Source organism: Theobroma cacao, chromosome 3, assembly GCF_053813885.1.
Source record: "Theobroma cacao isolate CCN51 chromosome 3, ASM5381388v1, whole genome shotgun sequence".
NCBI classification, from domain to species: domain Eukaryota; kingdom Viridiplantae; phylum Streptophyta; class Magnoliopsida; order Malvales; family Malvaceae; genus Theobroma; species Theobroma cacao.
Window position 1 is genome coordinate 23,976,182 of NC_142641.1, and position 10,468 is coordinate 23,986,649.

At 32.9% G+C, this 10,468-nt stretch overlaps 2 long non-coding RNA genes across 2 annotated transcripts; both read right to left on the bottom strand.

The window, feature by feature from the left end:
• Window positions 1-471: 471 nt before the first annotated feature.
• Window positions 472-2,901, bottom strand: LOC148763642 (uncharacterized). Its single transcript, XR_016025453.1, has 3 exons — window positions 2,340-2,901; window positions 1,607-1,690; window positions 472-738 (listed from the first exon to the last, which is right to left on the bottom strand). It is a non-coding gene; the product is annotated as an uncharacterized LOC148763642 (long non-coding RNA).
• A 4,616-nt stretch (window positions 2,902-7,517) lies between these two features.
• On the bottom strand, window positions 7,518-9,519 carry LOC148763643 (uncharacterized). Its single transcript, XR_016025468.1, has 3 exons — window positions 9,386-9,519; window positions 8,653-8,736; window positions 7,518-7,784 (listed from the first exon to the last, which is right to left on the bottom strand). It is a non-coding gene; the product is annotated as an uncharacterized LOC148763643 (long non-coding RNA).
• Between the last annotated feature and the right edge of the window lie 949 nt (window positions 9,520-10,468).

Genomic DNA, 10,468 nt, shown 5'->3' on the forward strand with positions numbered 1-10,468 from the left:
CGATCTGTTTTAATCAAAAATAAAAAAAAATGAAATTAAATTCAATTATGGGTTTATAAAAGCATTTAAAGTGATTAATAAGGCTTTCGTAGCCAGTAGTGACGATAAATGAACTTTTCTTGTCACGACCCGGAACTCCCCATCGAGCCCGTGACAACCGCCGCGAAGCCTCGACAAACATTCTTCACCCCGAATGTCGATCGAAACCTCGCAAGGCTCTCGTATCAGCTTTCGCACTTCCCCGGTGAGCAATAGTTATCAAATAATCAAAATACGAAGGATTACAAATCGTTTCCAAATCATAATATAACATGTTTTTTTTTTTAGCTCACAGGGACATTTTCGTCATTTTTATCGAAAACCTCCAAACTTGCTAAAAATGTAGTAGGTAAGCCGAAAATATATATTTAATGATAAAAAAAAATTTAGGTATCTAAAACGTTCATTTGAAGTGAAAATTTGACCATTTGAATATGATAAAAATATTCAATAAAATAAACTATTTTCTTGTAAAATAATTTTCATAAAACTATCGGTACATAATTCTTATAGCGTAAAAGATAATTATATTCATATATATTATAAAGCAAATAACCAAAGCATAAAATTTCTTTTACAGTGACACGTGGGCCCATATCTATCCAAAATGCATCGAAAGCTGGAAACCTACAGCTTTTACCGATTCGAGTCCAAATGAAGGTCCTTGTTCAAGTCAGCTAACTACGAAATTCCCTGAGCCTGAAATGTGAGGAAATGAGGGTGGTGAGATTATAAAATCTCAGTGAGTAAACAGATACCATCTAAACTATCTAAAGTCGAGTAAATGGAGACAATTAAAATAAATCATCATACTGTAATTTCATTACCATTCAACTCATTTCAACCAAATAAAATTAATCTATAAAAATCGAGTAATCAACTTGGCTTATGAATTTCTTAAAACTTTGGCTCGTGCCAAAACTCATACTCGGTGATACCTTGCGCAGGGCATCTAACCGAGTCCGCCAAGGCTGTTAAAATTTTGTATACTCTTAAAATATATTTTTGTTTGAGAAAAATACAGCCGTTCCTTGGCGTTGGCTGAGTTCCCCTTCACGTGGTGGTTTGGCGTGAAGTGAACCCTAAGCTATACCCCAGGAGATACCCTACGCGCCTCTCCGTTCGAGGTAATAATATAATGGAGTTTACCGTGCCCCTCTAATAGGCTGGTCCACGGAACCCCCTCTGCAGTAAATAATTAATATATAATCCACCAATCAATAAAATTCATTCTAGCATGACATGGCAATTTATCGCAACCTAGCCTCTCAAGGCTGAATACACAGTATAAATAATTATAACACCAAAATCAGTTTAGCCATTCATGCTCATTTATTGTCATAAGCCATTCAATTCAAAACCATAAATTTGCAACACAAACTAGCAGTCTCCAATTACTCTATTTTCAAAACCAATATTCGATTTTCTAGAAAATTTATAAAATCATTTTATAAAATCACAATTTCCCTTAAAACATAACAATTTACCATTTAAACCCATTTTTCATAAAATCACACAGTTGTATAAAACTACTCTAGATAATTAAGACGATAATAAGTTTACTCACAATGTCTAGAATGCAGACTTTCAAAGCACTCTGTCTACTGGTCCTCGGATGCAATTTTCTTGCCTTTATTGGAGGACTCACCACCTTGACACAGTACAAAATCGAGAATTTCACTAAGTTGGTACTAAATCAAAATTAAACTAATTTGGACTACCAATGCATGATATGGAATGCAAAAATGCACTGGTAACTATCTAAATCCGGTATTAGCCTAATTCGTCTTATCACCCGATTAAATTCCTAACGGGTTCGTTTAAACTCCAATTTAATTCTTTTCAGTTTCTATACCTCAATTGCACCCAAATTAACTTAATGTCCCTCAGTGTGATGCAAATTATCAGTCCCAATAGTAAATTACGAAAATACCCCTAGTGGGTAAAAATTCGTATTTTTGCTCCGAAAATTCCCATTATTTTTCTAGGCTCATAATTCATTATTCCTTAACCAATTCTCCTAGAATAAAATCAAACTCATCCTCACTCACTACATGGTAAATTCAGCCATTAATGGTTGGGGGAGAAAATAAATTCTTTTCTTGTTGTTTTGTTTCTAAATATGCTAAACTAACTAAAAACACTAACATAAATTAAAATCAAATAAATCCAACAACTTTCTCTCTCCTAACCCATTTTTTCAGAATTGAATTCATCATGAAAACATGTAATTTAATCATGGAAAATAAAGAGAAATGCTTGGGAATAAGAAAACTCAAGCTTAATAGAAAAAATCTCACCTTTTTCACTTAATTTCCTTGAAAATTCACACTTTTTCTTTGATTTTCTCTCTCTAGGGTTTTGTTTTCTCCTTTCTCTCTCTTGTTTCTTGCTTGGCCGAATGTTGAAGAAGAAGAATGGGTGGGCTGATTTTTTTTTGCCTTTTTTATTGTTTAATGAAATAATATTATTTTATTCATATTTTAAATATTTTATTAATTCATTTGTTTTTTCTAGCCATCCATTTGTCCTAATTTTTCCACCATGCATTCCCTTTGACTTATCCAAGCCTTAAGTGAAATTTCCAGATTTTTCCAAAGTTTTGGTGGAGCAAATTCTTCAAAATTACACTTTTGCCCCCGAACTTTTCAAAAATTACATTTTTGCCCCAAAAATTGAAAATTTGCCATAATGCATAATTTGCACTCCTCATACTCATTTCACACTCCAAATAATTAAATTTGATCAAAATCCTTTCAAAAAATTAAATTTTCGATTTCGAATGGTAAAATTACCATTTTACCCTTTTACTCCAAATTATACCGAAATTAAAATTTTTCACTTCTAAACCTCAAATCTTACTCCAATAAGTCAAATGGGGCCAAAAATCTTTTCTAAAAATTTCCATTTTGTCCCCAGGTGGCAAATGACCATTTTGCCCCTGGATAGCGAAAATTCCAGTTTGACTCCAAATTGATCCTCAAACTCCGAATCACCATATTAAACAATTCTGGGACATTAAAATTCTTAATTTCATCGTAAATTCTCTATTTGATCTAGTTCGAGGTTTAAATCAACTTTGTTGTACCTCTAGGTACAACACCGACTTTTGTAAATTTTTTTTTTTGGGACTCTCCTAGCATGCAAACATGCTATCCATCACGTGTATGTCATGATAAATATTTTTATAGAGTCGGGCTTGTCATCTTCTCCCCCACTTGAATCAACCATATGATCTTTCTTCTTGACTGATTTCGACATCCGGTTAAATATTAATATTTTAAAAATTTTATCTTGTCTCCTTGGTACCTGAAATACCTTATTATGCCTCACTTGACTTCTGAATTGCCTTTTATCTCACAAATTCTCCTCTGATAAAATTATTATTATTTTATTGTTATTTTCTCACTTACGGAATATTTTATCCTAAACTACTCCTTTCGTGTCTTATCACTTTTAAACATTTTAATTGACTTCAATTTGCATTCGCTCAACTTTATTTATCACCATATCAAAGTATGGGGTATTTCAATCTCCCCCACTTAAATAGAATTCGTCCTCGAATTCCCATCGATGTTGCGTTATCAATCTCCTTCTATGATCCTACTCCTTGTTCCTTCTATAAGGACATTCAATTTATTTACCTCGTTCACCTTCAGTTCAATTAAATGCTTTATTTATGGCAATTATCATCCTTTGGAACCAGATCAGTAATACTTTTCACAACCATGATCTCTTATATCTAGACACTAAGCATGCCTTTATCACCATTATTACATTTGAACCATAACTTCATCTCAATTATACCGATTTCGATCACATATCATACTTACTTATGTATACCTAATCATCATTTTATTAATTCGCTCTGCACCAAATTTCTCAACCTTGATTCATCCATCTTATACTGGTCCATACCTTTTCTTTATTAGAGTTCCATTAAGAACTTAAACAATTTAAGGTTTACTTTCAAAGTCATTCATAACTTTAATCGTTCATTACATGTCTGTTAACAGTTTAGCTCACTAACCTCTCTGGACACTATTTCAAAATCTCCCAATTACCGAGAACCATTCTTCACTTCAGTTAGTAAAATTATCAATTTCATATATACATATATACATGCATTTTCAAATGTCAACCTCTCTCTTTATATATTGGAATCCATGTGTTCACATGCCTTGGACTACGTTCCCCCATTATTCATCTGTATCCCAATCCTAGTTTCAATATAATAATTCTTATAGTGCATGTCAACCTTCTTATTATACTTGTGTATAACTTCATATAATTCATATCATTTCCAACCATATGTTTGAGTTTCCTTATACTATATATCATTCATCACAATGTCATCTCCATTGAATTATAATCTATTATACGTGTATGCTTTATAATCCTATTGATGCCTCAAAGATTTATCTCAACTTGATCATTGCATCTCATGCAATACCACAATTCCTAAGAGTCATCCTTTTTGTCCTTAATCATCTTTCATGCCTCTATATTACCTTGTATCTTTCTTGCATTACGATATTGATTTGTCACTTAAGACTCAAACCCATTTGAATCATGTATGCCTTAAGCATTTTCGAATTCCAATTTCCATAATATATTAGGAAAGTTTCATTATCTGACTTCATTTTCAAGGTCAACTTCTATCATCCTTTGTTCCACTCCTTCATATGAACATAACACCATTCTTCCTTAACTAATTTATAAATTGTACTTGAAATTGTAAAACTTAAAATTAGATTCCCCTCAAGTATTTTTCAATATTAATACTAATATCATTCTCAGCTTACAGCTTCCTTTTTATAATCACATAACTTAGTGCTTGCTTTAACGAGATCCAGAGCAAAGCTTCTCTTGAGTATTTCCTTGGGAATATCTATCTTAAACTTATGTCTCACAGCATGTGATCCCTTAACTTGTGATTTAGCAGTTAGGCTTCTCAGCAAGTTTTAAAAATTTTACGTTTCATACTTGTTGTGTATGATTATAATCTCTTCTCAAAGATGTTTATGTATTCCTAAAACACTTAATCTTAAAGATATATAAATACGTACTCATCCATTCAATCCTTAACTCGTCTTCATAGGTTTCCAGGGTGCCATACAATTAGCCTCATGTTATTACTAACCCTTGTCATTTTACTGTATCAAAACAGATATTACAAATTCTCGTAATGATATTCTATATAAACTGATTTTCTATACCAGTCTCGTAATTCTTCCTTCACACTTTCATTATTTGGTATCTCATCTCAATATAGTCATTTCAAGAATCTTTCAATTTTTTTTTTCTTTTAATTATATGCCTATATACAAGGCAATAAAGAAGTTTTTCAATTCATTTGGGTAAACATTCTCCAGAATATTTAAGACTCCCAGATAACAAAACACAATGACCAACAACCAAAATTCAATTTGTAAGCTCAATATCGTGTCACTCCCATCTTACTCATGCATCATAGGCGTGAGATATTCGGAGCATTATAGCGTTGAACAATCAATGTTGAAGTACTGTAGCTATTAGAAATTTTCTCATCAAAGCTATTTGTTTGCATTCAAAGTCACCACATCAATCATTCTCAACCAGTGGTTTCCCTTTTAGATATATATCATGAGTTCCATAAGTATAGGTACCTTCTATTTTCTTGTCATACACACTAAGCTAGATTAATACTTTCATCTCATGTCATCTTTTGACGTTTATCAACATTCATAAAATTCCACCTCAAAACATCCTTTCCATACAGTGTAATAAGTTCATGATAAATATACCACTCCACACATAAGTTGCTTACTATCTACAACTTTCCTCAAATTTATTGTCATCCTTATCCCATTTATCTTCTTTGTCTTATACTCCAATAATCTTATTGACTTTCGGTATAATTAACTACGAAAACAGCTTAGCTTCCTCCTTATTTTATTCTCACAATCCTTACTGAATCAAAATTTTATATTCCCCATATTCCATAATTTAACTTCATTGGGTTATATTTGTGCCCGACTATTACCTCATAGTATCATAACATCACTAAATAATCCCCTTCATGCTTAAATTACAATCATTAACTTAATCACATTATCCATTCCGAATGTCATTTATGACCTTATTGCTTCCTTCTATAACCTTCCTCAATAATTATATTACCAATTTATCTCTGTTATACTAAAAGATTCCCATACATATCCAATTATTTAAACTGCTATTTTACATTCCGTTCGAGTCATACAAAATAAAAGCCACTCCTAACTCCTTTACACAGGTAACTACTACATCTTCCCTTAAACGACACTTGCCTAGATTTATGACAATACAACTTCAACTAAAGTATTAAACATCTTTAGGTTCCTCATTGTCCTGATCCGGGCACATCAATGGATCCTCTTCCTCCTGAGATTTTCTCATTTGTTCTTCAATCCAGGCTTGTTGTATTCTCCTATATTCTTCATCACTCATCGGTGCAGCATTTCTTCCACAACCGGGAGGAAAATGTCGTACACCTGACACTTTTCTAAGAGGTTTACTTGCCACTGTTACTTTCTCCTTATCCTTTTCTGGTTGTCCCCTTACATTTCTCCCACAGCCTGGTGGAAAGTGTCGGACTACTGTCACGCTCTTCCTAGAACGAATACCTCCTTCAGCTATCCTTAATTTCCCCCTTTCTTTAACATGTTCCTTAGATTTTCTCAAAAGGGAACCTCTTATGCTTACATTAATATTATTACTATCTGTACTTTTTGGACTACTCGGTTCGGGTTGCCACCGGCTCTTAGCAGTAGAATCTAGCGATCCCTCGCTAATACTATGAGAGGCGTCGGGACTACCGTCTCTCCTAGACATGGTGTATGTGTCACAAGTGCACCTTAAAACCTATATGCAATCAAATAGTAATTGTTTAATTATTTATGCATCTCAAAAATAGGTAGATTTCTATATGTAGATGCATACATTCTATTCAATCTAACCTAACTTAACTTAACTTAATTGGACTTGGGGCCACGCAGTGTCAGTGTAGATTTCTTAAAACAACCTTAAAATCAAAAACTTTAAAATCCAAAGCTTTAAAATCAAAATATCTGATCTTTAAACCATGCTCTGATACCAATCTAAATTGTCACGACCCGGAACTCCCCATCGAGCCCGTGACAACCGCCGCGAAGCCTCGACAAACATTCTTCACCCCGAATGTCGATCGAAACCTCGCAAGGCTCTCGTATCAGCTTTCGCACTTCCCCGGTGAGCAATAGTTATCAAATAATCAAAATACGAAGGATTACAAATCGTTTCCAAATCATAATATAACATGTTTTTTTTTTTAGCTCACAGGGACATTTTCGTCATTTTTATCGAAAACCTCCAAACTTGCTAAAAATGTAGTAGGTAAGCCGAAAATATATATTTAATGATAAAAAAAAATTTAGGTATCTAAAACGTTCATTTGAAGTGAAAATTTGACCATTTGAATATGATAAAAATATTCAATAAAATAAACTATTTTCTTGTAAAATAATTTTCATAAAACTATCGGTACATAATTCTTATAGCGTAAAAGATAATTATATTCATATATATTATAAAGCAAATAACCAAAGCATAAAATTTCTTTTACAGTGACACGTGGGCCCATATCTATCCAAAATGCATCGAAAGCTGGAAACCTACAGCTTTTACCGATTCGAGTCCAAATGAAGGTCCTTGTTCAAGTCAGCTAACTACGAAATTCCCTGAGCCTGAAATGTGAGGAAATGAGGGTGGTGAGATTATAAAATCTCAGTGAGTAAACAGATACCATCTAAACTATCTAAAGTCGAGTAAATGGAGACAATTAAAATAAATCATCATACTGTAATTTCATTACCATTCAACTCATTTCAACCAAATAAAATTAATCTATAAAAATCGAGTAATCAACTTGGCTTATGAATTTCTTAAAACTTTGGCTCGTGCCAAAACTCATACTCGGTGATACCTTGCGCAGGGCATCTAACCGAGTCCGCCAAGGCTGTTAAAATTTTGTATACTCTTAAAATATATTTTTGTTTGAGAAAAATACAGCCGTTCCTTGGCGTTGGCTGAGTTCCCCTTCACGTGGTGGTTTGGCGTGAAGTGAACCCTAAGCTATACCCCAGGAGATACCCTACGCGCCTCTCCGTTCGAGGTAATAATATAATGGAGTTTACCGTGCCCCTCTAATAGGCTGGTCCACGGAACCCCCTCTGCAGTAAATAATTAATATATAATCCACCAATCAATAAAATTCATTCTAGCATGACATGGCAATTTATCGCAACCTAGCCTCTCAAGGCTGAATACACAGTATAAATAATTATAACACCAAAATCAGTTTAGCCATTCATGCTCATTTATTGTCATAAGCCATTCAATTCAAAACCATAAATTTGCAACACAAACTAGCAGTCTCCAATTACTCTATTTTCAAAACCAATATTCGATTTTCTAGAAAATTTATAAAATCATTTTATAAAATCACAATTTCCCTTAAAACATAACAATTTACCATTTAAACCCATTTTTCATAAAATCACACAGTTGTATAAAACTACTCTAGATAATTAAGACGATAATAAGTTTACTCACAATGTCTAGAATGCAGACTTTCAAAGCACTCTGTCTACTGGTCCTCGGATGCAATTTTCTTGCCTTTATTGGAGGACTCACCACCTTGACACAGTACAAAATCGAGAATTTCACTAAGTTGGTACTAAATCAAAATTAAACTAATTTGGACTACCAATGCATGATATGGAATGCAAAAATGCACTGGTAACTATCTAAATCCGGTATTAGCCTAATTCGTCTTATCACCCGATTAAATTCCTAACGGGTTCGTTTAAACTCCAATTTAATTCTTTTCAGTTTCTATACCTCAATTGCACCCAAATTAACTTAATGTCCCTCAGTGTGATGCAAATTATCAGTCCCAATAGTAAATTACGAAAATACCCCTAGTGGGTAAAAATTCGTATTTTTGCTCCGAAAATTCCCATTATTTTTCTAGGCTCATAATTCATTATTCCTTAACCAATTCTCCTAGAATAAAATCAAACTCATCCTCACTCACTACATGGTAAATTCAGCCATTAATGGTTGGGGGAGAAAATAAATTCTTTTCTTGTTGTTTTGTTTCTAAATATGCTAAACTAACTAAAAACACTAACATAAATTAAAATCAAATAAATCCAACAACTTTCTCTCTCCTAACCCATTTTTTCAGAATTGAATTCATCATGAAAACATGTAATTTAATCATGGAAAATAAAGAGAAATGCTTGGGAATAAGAAAACTCAAGCTTAATAGAAAAAATCTCACCTTTTTCACTTAATTTCCTTGAAAATTCACACTTTTTCTTTGATTTTCTCTCTCTAGGGTTTTGTTTTCTCCTTTCTCTCTCTTGTTTCTTGCTTGGCCGAATGTTGAAGAAGAAGAATGGGTGGGCTGATTTTTTTTTGCCTTTTTTATTGTTTAATGAAATAATATTATTTTATTCATATTTTAAATATTTTATTAATTCATTTGTTTTTTCTAGCCATCCATTTGTCCTAATTTTTCCACCATGCATTCCCTTTGACTTATCCAAGCCTTAAGTGAAATTTTCAGATTTTTCCAAAGTTTTGGTGGAGCAAATTCTTCAAAATTACACTTTTGCCCCCGAACTTTTCAAAAATTACATTTTTGCCCCAAAAATTGAAAATTTGCCATAATGCATAATTTGCACTCCTCATACTCATTTCACACTCCAAATAATTAAATTTGATCAAAATCCTTTCAAAAAATTAAATTTTCGATTTCGAATGGTAAAATTACCATTTTACCCTTTTACTCCAAATTATACCGAAATTAAAATTTTTCACTTCTAAACCTCAAATCTTACTCCAATAAGTCAAATGGGGCCAAAAATCTTTTCTAAAAATTTCCATTTTGTCCCCAGGTGGCAAATGACCATTTTGCCCCTGGATAGCGAAAATTCCAGTTTGACTCCAAATTGATCCTCAAACTCCGAATCACCATATTAAACAATTCTGGGACATTAAAATTCTTAATTTCATCGTAAATTCTCTATTTGATCTAGTTCGAGGTTTAAATCAACTTTGTTGTACCTCTAGGTACAACACCGACTTTTGTAAATTTTTTTTTTTGGGACTCTCCTAGCATGCAAACATGCTATCCATCACGTGTATGTCATGATAAATATTTTTATAGAGTCGGGCTTGTCATCTTCTCCCCCACTTGAATCAACCATATGATCTTTCTTCTTGACTGATTTCGACATCCGGTTAAATATTAATATTTTAAAAATTTTATCTTGTCTCCTTGGTACCTGAAATACCTTATTATGCCTCACTTGACTTCTGAATTGCCTTTTATCTCACAAATTCTCCTCTGATAAAATTA